Consider the following 11,390-nt stretch of genomic DNA (forward strand, 5'->3'; position numbering starts at 1 on the left):
GTACAGCAGACTAACAGCCTGTACATCAGAGCAGACTAACAGCCTGTACATCAGAGCAGACTAACAGCCTGTACATCAGAGCAGACTAACAGCCTGTACATCAGAGCAGACTAACAGCCTGTACATCAGAGCAGACTAACAGCCTGTACATCAGACTAACAGCCTGTACAGCAGACTAACAGCCTGTACATCAGAGCAGACTAACAGCCTGTACATCAGACTAACAGCCTGTACATCAGAGCAGACTAACAGCCTGTACAGCAGACTAACAGCCTGTACAGCAGACTAACAGCCTGTACATCAGAGCAGACTAACAGCCTGTACATCAGACTAACAGCCTGTACAGCAGAGCAGACTACCAGCCTGTACATCAGAGCAGACTAACAGCCTGTACAGCAGAGCAGACTAACAGCCTGTACATCAGACTAACAGCCTGTACAGCAGAGCAGACTACCAGCCTGTACAGCAGAGCAGACTAACAGCCTGTACAGCAGAGCAGACTAACAGCCTGTACATCAGAGCAGACTACCAGCCTGTACAGCAGAGCAGACTAACAGCCTGTACAGCAGAGCAGACTACCAGCCTGTACAGCAGAGCAGACTAACAGCCTGTACAGCAGAGCAGACTAACAGCCTGTACAGCAGAGCAGACTAACAGCCTGTACATCAGACTAACAGCCTGTACAGCAGAGCAGACTAACAGCCTGTACAGCAGAGCAGACTAACAGCCTGTACATCAGAGCAGACTAACAGCCTGTACATCAGAGCAGACTAACAGCCACTTGCTGCTGCATATGTTGTACATAAACACATGATGGCAAGCAGACATGGATGGTATAGCAGCACGGACACCCTTCCATACATAAACACTCACCTTTCCGGGGTTTGAGGTTGCGGTGAATGGGTGGTGGTTGGGCGTCTCCCGCTCCACCTCCGGTGGTGTGTCTGCGAGATGGGCGTGTGTGGGGGTTGTGGGGGGAGGAGCGGAACCCCAGGTGTGCAGGCGGGGTACCTGTCTCCCCAGAGAAGGCAATTCTCCAGGGCATGGGGTCATAGTGACATAGTTAGGGTCCTGGGAGGTGGGGTCGGGGAAGGAGTGGGGAGGTAGGGAGACGAGCGAGGTGGGGTCGGGGAAGGAGGGAGGAGGTAGGGAGACGAGGGAGGTGGGGTTGGGGAAGCAGGGAGTAGGTAGGGAGACGAGGGAGGTGGGGTCGGGGAAGCAGGGAGGAGGTAGTGAGACGAGAGAGGTGGGGTCGGGGAAGCAGGGAGGAGGTAGGGAGACGAGGGAGGTGGGGTTGGGGAAGCAGGGAGGAGGTAGGGAGATGAGGGAGGTGTCGGTAGCGTTCATGGGAACATAGTTCTCATCGATATCTCCCTTTCCTGGACACATTCCACCTAATGGTACCATGCCTTTATTCATCTGGTGGGGGGGGCAGAGAGGGGGTGGCAGAGAGGGGGGGCAGAGAGAGGGGGGGGCAGAGAGAGGGGAGGGCAGAGAGAGGGGGGGCAGAGAGGGGGGGGGGGAGAGAGGGGGGGCAGAGAGAGGGGGGGCAGAGAGAGACAGATGAGAAAGGTGAACTATTTTAAGTGAGAAGTAGGCATTGGTCTGAAGCTGAAAACTAAAGAAGATTCTCGTAAGCACCACAATGCCTATTCCACCCATGCTCTACCAAGGTTTTCCAGCACCACAATACCTAGGGCTCCCGAGTGTTGTACCAGATCTTCAATTTCTTGGCAATTTCTCGCATGGAATAGCCTTAATTACTCAGAACGAAAAGACCGATGAGTTTCATAAGAAAATGCTTTGTTTCTGGACATTTTTAGCCTGTAATCGAACCCACAAATGCTGATGCTCCCGATACTCAACTAGTCTAAAGAAGGCCAGTTTAATTGCTTCTTTAATCAGAACAACAGTTTTCAGCTGTACTAACATAATTGCAAAAGGGTTTTCTAATGATCAATTAGCCTTTTAAAATGATAAACGTGGATTAGATAACACAACGTGCCATTGGAACACAGGAGTGATGGTTGCTGATAATGGGCCTCTGTAAGTCTATGTAGACATTCCATTCAAAATCAGCCGTTTCCAGCTACAATAGTCATTTACAACATTAACAATGTCTACACTGTATTTCTGATCAATTTGATGTCATTTTAATGGACAAAAAAATATATTTTCTTTCAAAAACAAAGACATTTATAAATGACCCCAAACTTTTGAAAAGTAGTGTATATATATATATATATATATATATATATACAGACAGTGCTTTCAGAAAGTATACCTCTTTTACCTTATCTATAATAATGACAAAGTGAAAACATGTTTTTAGAAACGTTTGTTAATGTATTGAAAATTAATTAAAGAAATATCAAATTTCATAAGCATTCAAACCCCTGAGTCAACACGTGTTAGAATCACCTTTGGCAACGATTACAGCTGTGCATCTTTAAGAGCTTTGCACACCTGGATTATAATATAATAATATAATATAATAATATTAATAATAATATTTCCACATTATTCCTGAAAACATTCTTCAAGATCTGTCAAGTTGGTTGACAGACATTTTTTCTTGTCCTGCCATAGATTTTCAAGCCACTGTAAGTCAAAACTGTAACTCGGCCGCTCATGAATATTCAATGTCATCTTGGTAAGCAACTCCAGTGTATATTTGGTCTTGTGTTTTAGGCTATTGTCCTGCTGAAAGTTGAATTTGTCTCCATGTTTGTTTGAAAGCAGACTGAACTATGTTTTCCTCTAGGATTTCGCCGTTTCGTTTTTCTTTTTTATCCTGAAAAAACTACCTAGTCCTTGCCAATGTCAAGCATACCCATAACATGATGCAGCCACCGCCATGCTTGTACATATGGAGAGCTTTACTCAGTAATGTGTTTTGTTGGATTTGCCCCCAAACACTTTATATTCTTTACATAAAGTGAATTTCTTTGCCACATGTTTTGCAGTTTTAGTTTAGTGCCTTATTGCAAACAAGATGCATATTTTGTCATCTTTTATATTCTTTACAGGCTTCTCTGTCATTAAATCATTTAGGTTAGTATTGTGTGCCTCCCGAGTGGCACAGTGGTCTAAGACACTGCATTGCAGTTGTTCCACTAGAGAACCTGGTTCAAGTCCAGGCAACTGCCCAGCTGCCCCGGAGACCCATGGGGCGGCGCCTCTCCCGAGTCCGTACGGGAGTTGCAGCGATGAGACTGTATGAATGAAAAATGGATGAAAGACAAAAATAAAAAGGTTCGTATTGTGAAGTAACTACAATGTTGTTGATCCATCCTCAGTTTTCTCCTATCACAGCCATTAAACTCCGTAACTGTTTTAAAGTCACCATTGGCCTCATGGTGAAATCCCTGAGTGGTTTCCTTCCTCTCCGGCAACTGAGTTAGGAAGGACTCCTGTATCTTTGTAGTGATACGCCATCCAAAGTGTAATTAATAACTTCACCAGGCTCAAAGGGATGTTCAATGTCTGCTTTTTTTAATTTTGACCCATCAACCAATAGGTGCCCTTCTTTGCAAGGCTGTGGAAAACCTCCCTGGTCTTTGTGTTTGAACCTGTGTTTGAAATTCCCTGCTCGACTGAAGGACATTCCAGATAATTGTATGTGTGGGGTACAGAGATGAGGTAGTCATTTAAAAAATCATGTTAAACATTATTATCAAACACAGAGTGAGTCCATGCAACTTGTTTTGCAAAATTTTTACCCCTGAACTTATTTAGTCTTTCCATAACAAAGGGGTTGAATACTTATTGACTCAAGACATTTCAGCTTTTCATATTTAATTCATTTGTAAACATGAACTATTATGTCACTGACCCGAAATGTCAATTTAATCCAATTTAAATTCAGCCTGTAACACAATCAAATGTGGAAAAAGTGTGTGTGTCTGGCGGGGAGGGGGGCACTGTACATTTTCCTCTGAAGAAAGGAGTTAGGCTGTTTTAGAAGGTTTGAATCCTAAGCAACCTGCATGCACATATACAATAGACCAACATAGCTACTGTCGTAGGTCAAAGCTGTGTGCTGGAAAATCTTGGCAGAGCATTGACGAAGTAGACATTGTGGTGCTCGTAGGAATCTCCTTTCTTTCTCTGCTTCAAACCAATCTCTACATCTCACTTAAAATGTAGTTTGATGTTTTTAATTACACCAGAAGGTGATCGTATCTTAAAGGTGCCACAGATAACACAGATAACACAGATAACATTTCCACATGCAAAGCCTGTTTTTTATTTATTCGCCAATCAACGTATGTAATTGGCAGTGTTCATTTGTAACCTTTAATTTGTCCTCTTTCTTGGGCCTTTTAAAGCTTGTCTCTAGCCTAAAGTGTTGCAGAGTTATCTATTCTATACATGTATATAATCCGGTATTAACATGGGGGCATTAGCCACTGGAATGGCTGAGTTATTGACAAATATGAACACAAGGGTCCAGCTAGATGGGTGCTGGGTGCTGTAAATACAATCAAGACGGTGAAAGGACAGAGTTGTTAGTTTGGCACACTGGACTGAGTTCCAAATATCTCTAGGGGTTTGAATGAACCTTTTCACGACTGAGTTCCAAATATCTCTAGGGAGTGATGAAGGAGTGGGTAGGATGAGGGAGTGGAGAAGGTGATGAGGCAGTGGGTAGGATGAGGGAGTGGAGAGGGTGATGAGGCAGTGGGTAGGATGAGGGAGTGGAGATGAGGTGAGAGGGGAGTGGGTAGGATGAGGGAGGGAGTGGAGAGGGTGATGAGGGAGTGGGTAGGATGAGGGAGTGGAGAGGGTGATGAGGCAGTGGGTAGGATGAGGGAGTGGAGAAGGTGATGAGGGAGTGGGTAGGATGAGGGAGTGGAGAGGGTGATGAGGGAGTGGGTAGGATGAGGGAGTGGAGAAGGTGATGAGGGAGTGGGTAGGATGAGGGGAGTGGAGTGGGTGATGAGGGAGTGGGTAGGATGAGGGAGTGGAGAGGGTGATGAGGCAGTGGGTAGGATGAGGGAGGGAGAGAGGGTGATGAAGGAGTGGAGAAGATGAGGGAGTGGAGAAGGTGAGGGAGTGGAGAAGGTGATGAGGGGGAGTGGAGAGGGTGATGAGGCAGTGGGTAGGATGAGGGAGTGGAGAGGGTGATGAGGGAGTGGGTAGGATGAGGGAGTGAGAGGGTATTGAGGGAGTGGGTAGGATGAGGGAGTGGAGAGGGTGATGAGGCAGTGGGTAGGATGAGGGAGTGGAGAGGGTGATGAGGGGAGTGGGTGGAGGATGAGGGAGTGGATGAGGGTGAGAGGATGAGGAGAGGGTGGATGAGGGAGTGGAGAGGGTGATGAGGGAGTGGGGAGTGGAGGGGGTGATGAGGGAGTGGAGGGAGGGAGATGAGGGAGTGAGAGGGTGATGGGGAGGGGTAGATGAGGGAGTGGAGAGGGTGAGGGAGTGGAGAGGGTGATGAGGGAGTGGGTAGGATGAGGATGAGTGATGAGGGAGTGGAGAGGGGGTGATGAGGGAGTGGGTAGGATGAGGGAGTGGAGAGGGTGATGGGCAGTGGGTAGGATGAGAGGGAGTGGAGAGGATGAGGGAGTGGATGAGGGGAGTGGAGAGGGTGAGGATGAGGGAGTGGAGAGGGTGATGAGGGAGTGGAGAGGGTGATGAGGGAGTGGAGAGGGTGATGAGGGAGTGGAGGGTGAGGATGAGGGAGTGGAGAGGGTGATGAGGGCAGTGGGTAGGATGAGGGAGTGGAGAGGGTGATGAGGCAGTGGGTAGGATGAGGGAGTGGAGAGAGGATGAGGGAGTGGAGAGGGTGATGAGGGAGTGGAGGGGTGATGAGGGAGTGAGGGGTGATGAGGGAGTGGAGAGGGTGATGAGGGAGTGGAGGGGTGATGGGGAGTGGAGGGGTGATGAGGGAGTGGAGAGGGTGATGAGGGGGTGATGAGGGAGTGGGTAGGATGAGGGAGTGGAGAAGGTGATGAGGGAGTGGGTAGGATGAGGGAGTGGAGAGGGTGATGAGGCAGGGGTAGGATGAGGGAGTGGAGAGGGTGATGAGGCAGTGGGTAGGATGAGGGAGTGGAGAGGGTGATGAGGGTGGGTAGTGGGTAGGATGAGGGGTAGTGGAGAGGGTGATGAGGGAGTGGGTAGGATGAGGGAGTGGAGAGGGTGATGAGGAGGGGTGGATGAGGGAGTGGAGGGAGAGGGGGTGATGAGGCAGTGGGTAGGATGAGGGAGTGGAGAGGGTGATGAGGGAGTGGGTAGGATGAGGGAGTGGAGAGGGTATGAGGGAGTGGGTAGGATGAGGGAGTGGAGGGTGATGAGGGAGGAGAGGGTGGGTGGGTAGGATGAGGGAGTGGAGAGGGTGATGAGGGAGTGGGTAGGATGAGGGAGTGGAGAGGGTGATGAGGGAGTGGGTAGGATGAGGGAGTGGAGAGGGTGATGAGGGAGTGGGTAGGATGAGGGAGTGGAGAGGGTGATGAGGGAGTGGAGAGGGTGATGAGGGAGTGGAGAGGGTGATGAGGGAGTGGGGGAGTGGAGGGGTGATGAGGGAGTGGAGAGGGTGATGAGGGAGTGGAGAGGGTGATGAGGGAGTGGAGATCCAACATTATGAGGGGCTTGGGGGGAGTGGTAGGATGAGGGAGCAAGGGACAGGCAGTGGGTATGAGGGAGTGGAGAGGGTGATGAGGTGGGTAGATGAGGGACAGAGGATGAGGGAGTGGAGAGGGTGATGAGGGAGTCCAGAGGGTGATGAGGAAGCAGGGTGATGGAAGATGCAGAAGGGAGGGGGGAGTGGAGGGTGAGAGGGTGAGGGAGTCAGAGGGTGAGAGGGCAGTGGAGTGGGTGACAAGGGAGTGGAGGGGGTGATGAGGGAGTGGAGAGGGTTGACATGATGAGGGAGTGGGAGGATGAGGGAGTGGAGAGGGTGATGAGGCCCTCAGAGATGAGGGACATGAGGGACATAGGATGAGGGATGGAGAGACATCAGGGAGAGGGTGATCAGGGAGTGGAGAGGGTCAGAGAGATGAGAGACATCAGGGACATCAGAGACATGAGGGAGTGGAGGGGTGATGAGGGAGTGGAGATGAGGCATGGGTAGGATGAGGATCAGAGGGTGATGGAGGCAGGGATGATCAGAGGGTGATGAGGAGTGGGTAGGATGAGGAAGTGGAGAGGGTGATGAGGGAGTGGGTAGGATGAGGGAGTGGAGAGGGTGATGAGGCAGTGGGTAGGATGAGGGAGTGGAGAGGGTGATGAGGCAGTGGGTAGGATGAGGGGAGTGGAGAGGGTGATGGGTAGGGATGAGGGAGGGAGTGGGGTGATGAGGGAATGGGAGTGGAGAGGGTGATGGGGAGTGAGGATGAGGGAGGAGAGGGTGATGAGGGAGTGGGTAGGATGAGGGAGTGGGTAGGATGATGAGGGAGTGGAGAGGGTGATGAGGGAGTGGGTAGGATGAGGGAGTGGAGAGGATGAGGGAGTGGGTAGGGTGAGGAGGGAGTGGGTGATGAGGGAATGGAGAGGGTGATGAGGGAGTGGGTAGGATGAGGGAGTGGAGAGGGTGATGAGGGAGTGGGTGATGAGGAGTGGAGAGGGTGATGAGGGAGTGGGTAGGATTATCAGGGAGTGGAGTGGGTGATGAGAGTGGGTAGGATGAGGGATCCTCAGAGGGTGATTTGCATATGGGTAGGATGAGGGACACTGGAGAGGATGAGCAGCAGTGGGTAACAGGATGTCGGATGAGGGAGTGGAGAGGGTGATGAGGGAGTGGAGTGGGTGATGAGGGAGAGGAGTGGGTGATGTCGGATGTCCTCCACTCCCTCATCCAACATTATCAGTTGGGGTGTCCGAGGCCCATGGTGATCTCCACATCCTCATCTCAGAGACATCAGGGACACTTTGAGACATGTGGACAATTGGTGCAACAGTCCTACACTCTTCCAGCATCTGCTCTCCAGCAGTCCAGTCGAACAGGATGTCGGAAGCAGGACATCAGGGAAGATGCAGAGACATCAGGGACATCAGAGACATCAGGACATCAGAGCCGGCAGTGGCATGACATCAGGCGACCATGTTGACATGACATCAGAGACATTAGAGACATCAGAGCATAGACATCTCTCCATCCACATCAGACAGACATCAGAGACATCAGAGACATCAGAGACATCAGGGACATCAGAGACATCAGAGACATCAGAGACATCCAGAGACATCAGGGACATCAGAGACATCAGGACATCAGAGCAGAGACATCAGGGACATCAGAGACATCAGGGACATCAGAGACATCAGGACATCAGAGCAGAGACATCAGGGACATCAGAGACATCAGAGACATTAGAGACATCAGAGCAGAGACATCAGGGACATCAGAGACATCAGGGACATCAGAGACATTAGAGCGGAGACATCAGAGACATCAGAGACATCAGAGACATCAGAGCAGACATCAGGGACATCAGAGACATCAGGGACATCAGAGACATCAGAGACATCAGGGACATCAGAGACATCAGAGACATCAGAGACATCAGGGACATCAGAGACATCAGAGACATCAGAGACATCAGGGACATCAGAGCAGAGACATCAGGACATCAGAGACATCAGAGACATCAGGACATCAGAGACATCAGAGACATCAGGACATCAGAGACATCAGGGACATCAGGGACATCAGGGACATCAGAGACATCAGGACATCAGAGACACATCAGGGACATCAGAGACATCAGAGACATCAGAGCACTTTGGAGACATCAGGGACATCAGAGACATCAGAGACATCAGAGACATCAGAGACATCAGGGACATCAGGGACATCAGGACATCAGCAGAGACATCAGGGACATCAGAGACATCAGAGACATCAGGACATCAGAGCAGAGACATATTACCGAGACATCAGGGACATCAGAGACATCAGAGACATCAGGACATCAGAGACATCAGGGACATCATCAGAGACATCAGAGACATCAGAGACATCATCAGAGACATCAGAGACATCAGCGACATCAGAGCAGAGACATCAGGGACATCAGATACATCAGGGACATCAGAGACATCAGAGACATCAGGGACATCAGGGACATCAGAGACATCAGGACATCAGAGCAGAGACATCAGGGACATCAGGGACATCAGAGACATCAGAGACATCAGAGACATCAGAGACATCAGAGACATCAGCGACATCAGAGCAGAGACATCAGGGACATCAGAGACATACAGGGATAATAGAGCATAGAGACATCGGGACATCAGGGACATCAGAGACATCAGGACATCAGAGCAGAGACATCGGGACATCAGGGACATACCGACATCATATAATAAGACATCAGGGACATCAGAGACATAATACCGCATCAGAGACATCAGCATACATCAGAGACATCAGAGCAGAGACATCAGGGACATCAGAGACATAATACATCGGACATACTAGAGACATCAGGACATCAGAGCAGAGACATCAGACATCAGAGACATCAGAGACATCAGAGACATCAGGGACATCAGAGACATCAGAGACATCAGAGACATCAGAGACATCAGAGCAAGGGATCAGACATCAGAGACATCAGAGACATCAGGGACATCAGAGACATCAGAGCAGAGTGACATCAGAGACAGCAGAGACATCAGAGACATCAGCATCCAGAGACATCATCAGAGACATCAGAGACATCAGGACATCAGAGATCAGAGCAGAGAGAGACAGAGACATCAGAGACAGCAGAGACATCATAGACATCAGAGACATCAGGGACATCAGGGACAGAGAAAGCAGGGACATCAGAGACATCAGAGACATCAGAGACATCAGGGACATCAGAGACATCAGGGACATCAGAGACATCAGAGACATCAGGGACATCAGAGACATCAGGGACATCAGAGACATCAGGGACATCAGAGACATCAGAGACATCAGAGACATCAGAGCAGAGACATCAGGGACATCAGAGACATCAGGGACATCAGAGACATCAGAGACATCAGGGACATCAGGGACATCAGAGACTCATCAATACATAAGTCCTTGTACGGCACAAAGACCCGATCGATCAAATGTTGATGTCAGGCTGTTAAGAACATTTCTTATTTTGAGTAACGGGTCATTTAGGCTGGCAGTAGCCATGTTGACGGGGTGGCTAAGAAGGGATTTGCAAACATCTGTGCTCCGGTATTCTCTCAGAAAGGTCTTCTTTACTCTCCCCATGAGAAGGACTGTCACCAGGAAGGTATACATTTCACTAATTGTGGTTGTCCCCCCTCACTCCTGGCTCTCTCTTCTCCTGTAGCTCCAAGGCATAGTGATTGGTCTCCTCCACTATGTCTCCCACCAACTCCCCCTGTCAGAGACAGATTGAAGCACTCTGCCTCAGAGGAAAATGGCAAGGGTGTTGCAATCCTGACTGGGACTCATCAAAGCAAACAGCAGGGCCAGGAAGGGTGAAATGGCTGGCGGCCTTCCAGCTACCACAGACCTCCCGTACTTCATCCACTGTCGGTCGGCCTCCATCACCACCAGCATCTTCAAAGGGACCTGGGACTTCGTCAGTGGGTCCTCAGATTCAGGGTTCTCAAATGGCTATAAGCTGGGGGGGCAGCTCCTCTCTGTCACTGTCACAGTCGCCATTTTATGTATGTGGCTCTTGGTACCAGCAGGCTGGCTCATGATGAGAAGCAGGGAGTGTGTTGTGTACTAATGGCTATAAGCTTGGGGGGGGGGGGGGCAGCTCCTCTCTGTCACTGTCAGAATCTCATTTCTGACTTTCATACTCAGACTCATTGTCAGAATTGTACAAAAAAAATATCCAGAATTTCCGGATTTGTGAGTTGGCTTCTTTTGAAAGACATTGTTAAATGCTACAGCTTAGCTCACTGGCTACATACATAAACAACAACACTGAATGGCGCAGAGTGGACCGTGTTTGTTCAAAATGGCGACTGTGTTTGTTCAAAATGGCGACTGTGAAAAAAGGTGTGGCTAGCTCAAACGCTAACTGTTGCGTCAATTGTAACTGGACATTCTAAATAAGCATTCTTAATCACAACAGTTTGAGTGTACTTTGTAGATTGCTGCTCACACCTGTGGCTAGCTCTTACCGTAGCTTGGACTATGGAGTAGCTAGCTAGTATTGCAAAAGCCTATTGCATGTATTGTAAGGTAACAGTGTGACAATTTGGAACGAGAGCTAACGTAAGCTAGCTTCTGTGTCGAGGTCAGCTGTTGTTGTCTGGCCCTAGCTAGCTAGCTAATGGCTGAAGTAATTTGTGTAAAAACCTTTCACAACCAAATATAGATATCTACCATTCTATGCCTGTTCGTTCGCGAGCTAGATTTCAGCTGACTGGGGGGCAGCTCCTCCTCTCTACATAGCTAATCAAAATATATTTGTGCA

At 49.4% G+C, this 11,390-nt stretch overlaps 1 protein-coding gene and 1 pseudogene across 1 annotated transcript in view; one reads left to right on the forward strand and one right to left on the reverse strand.

Moving 5' to 3' along the window:
* The window catches only part of LOC135510193 (GRB2-associated-binding protein 1-like), a 378,827-nt gene that overhangs the window by 276,531 nt on the left and 90,906 nt on the right, over positions 1 to 11,390 (forward strand). The gene's annotated exons all lie outside the window — the stretch shown is intronic.
* Positions 1 to 11,390, reverse strand: part of LOC135511203 (GRB2-associated-binding protein 1-like) — a 60,898-nt pseudogene that overhangs the window by 18,030 nt on the left and 31,478 nt on the right.

Source organism: Oncorhynchus masou, chromosome 23 (genome assembly GCF_036934945.1).
Source record: "Oncorhynchus masou masou isolate Uvic2021 chromosome 23, UVic_Omas_1.1, whole genome shotgun sequence".
Lineage (NCBI taxonomy): Eukaryota > Metazoa > Chordata > Actinopteri > Salmoniformes > Salmonidae > Oncorhynchus > Oncorhynchus masou.